Source organism: Aphelocoma coerulescens, unplaced genomic scaffold (assembly GCF_041296385.1).
Source record: "Aphelocoma coerulescens isolate FSJ_1873_10779 unplaced genomic scaffold, UR_Acoe_1.0 HiC_scaffold_146, whole genome shotgun sequence".
NCBI lineage: Eukaryota > Metazoa > Chordata > Aves > Passeriformes > Corvidae > Aphelocoma > Aphelocoma coerulescens.
The window spans coordinates 512,501-514,725 of NW_027183496.1; positions in this window are offsets into that span (position 1 = coordinate 512,501).

A 2,225-nucleotide genomic window follows, 5' to 3' on the forward strand; every position below is an offset into this window, starting at 1 on the left:
CCACTTTGCAGCAGAGCTTTCGCATCGGTCACAGCGGAGAAAGCGCGGGGAGGTGCCGCCACCCAACCCCGGCTGCGGACAACGATTCCCTTTTATTAGCGAGACAACATCGGGACGGGACCACGGCGGGAGGAGGCCACGGCAGGCCACGCTCCCGGCCCCACGGAACCCTTCCGAGCGTGCGAGAAAGCGCCACCGACCATGCCCACGGGCCACCGGCTTTCGCCCGCCTCGCGGCGATCGGCTTTCCCTCCGGAAAAGCCAGGGGGAACGGCAAACAGCGGAGGGGAAAAAAAAAAGGCACGACAGCGCGCGTCACATAACCCCGTGCTACCCACGGGGGCCGCGGGCCTGGGGGGCGAGGCGCGCGCCTCTCACTCCCCCCCCCTTTAATCCCAACGACCTCTCAAAGAACGCCTCCTTCTCGTCTCTCTCCCTTTCGGCGTTCGTGGCCCGCGCGCCTTTGTGCCGCGCTTCTCCGTCGTGCCGCGGCGGCTTAAGGCCGCGAGAAAAAAAAAAAAAACAAACAGCGTAAGGCCGGGGCAGGCACCCCCCCAGTGCAACCGCACAAGCCGGCACACACGCCTGAAACAGCGGACCTTCTCGCAACCCAGCCCACCGGCAACCACGGCAGCCGGGACAGGCCCGACACCACGGGCCGCCCCAGCGTCGCGGCTCAGTCGATGCCGGCCGAAAACAAGGAAGGGCGAGGCGCCGCCGCCTCGCCGGCAAGCATTCTCACAGGGCTCTCTCTTGTCGGGCTTCCGGTCCGCTCTCGGCAGCCGGCCACCGCAGGCCGGCCGCCGCCCCTGAGACCTTCCCGCCCGCTACGCGGGTTCCCCAGCTTAGGGCCGAGGAAGGGGGACGACTTCAACACACAGCGGGGGGGGGGGCGAGGCGCCGCCGCCCCGCCACAACATCGGGCGACTCCCGTCACCGAGCCCCTCGGCCAACCGGGCGAGGCCGGAGGCAAGGCCGCACGCCCCACCGGAGCGTCCCCGTGGCACCGCCGACACACCAAGCACAGGTCGGGAGCCGGGAACGGGGCGCCGCCACCTCGGCCAACTGGGCCCATCCTCGGAGCTCTCAGGGAAGGGCCGGGAAAAGCCCCGTCGGGGCTCCGCGAAACAGAGCGCGCCCCGGCCGCGTCCACCCCACCGGCTGCCAGCCACCGCACCAGACTGACAGCCGAAAACCGAGCCCGCCGAGCGGGCACCGGCTTAAGGCCGGGCAGAAAAGGAACGAGGCGCCGCCGCCTCGGCCACCACCGGACTTTCCCCTGCGGCCCCCCTGCACGGAGTCGGCAGCCGCCAGGGTCGGAGGGAGGATACACTCACGGGTCTCTCGCCACCCCACCTAGGCCGACAAGCGGCTCACACAGTCTCTCTCTTTTTCGGCCTTTCCCATCAACTGGGGCTGTGAAACCAGGATAAAAGCCACGCGACTCATATCCCGCTTATTCGACACTCTTCGTTCTGGCAACCGCGCGCGCGGCCGCCGCTCTCGACCTTCGACACAGGCACCGCCAGCCTGCGGGGACACGGCCCATCACCCGCTCCCATAATACGGACAGACGAGTCCAAGGCCCCGGACGCCTCCAAGAGAACCAATCGTACTTGACCGGGGCGGTGCGCTGGCGCACGCCGCCTCCTACCATGACGCAACTGGAGGCAGCCAGAAACAGCGACCCCTTGGTGAACTTCCAGGACGGGTGGGGCAACAGGTCTACCCGGCCCCTGCCGAAATTTGCCTAAGTCCCGCCGGAGCTGGGTAGACCTGTTCGCCCCGCGACCGGGCACCACCGCGGCGCCACGCCGACGGTTTCGGGGCGCGGCCGGCGGCCGCGGCCGGGCCCGGATCCGGGTAGACCTGTCCGCCCGGAGCCTTCCCCGGGCCGGGTAGACCTGTTCACGCCGAGACCGGGCGCCGCCAGGGGAGCCACGCGGGCAGTTTCGTGGCACGGCCGGCGGCCGCGGCCGAGCCCGGATCCGGGTAGACCTGTTCGCCCTCTGGCCGGACGCTGCCGGGACAGTACGCTGACGGCTCCGGCAACCGCTGGTGGCCGCAGCCGACCCCGGAGACAAGGCATCCTCCTGCCATCCCTGAGCCGGGGGAACCCCACAGCCCCGGAACGCCCCGGAACCGTATGGCTCTAGCAGCCCTGTCCCGCCTGAGAACCCGGTTTCAAGACCAATACGTATTTTCGACAAAACTCAACCTTTAAT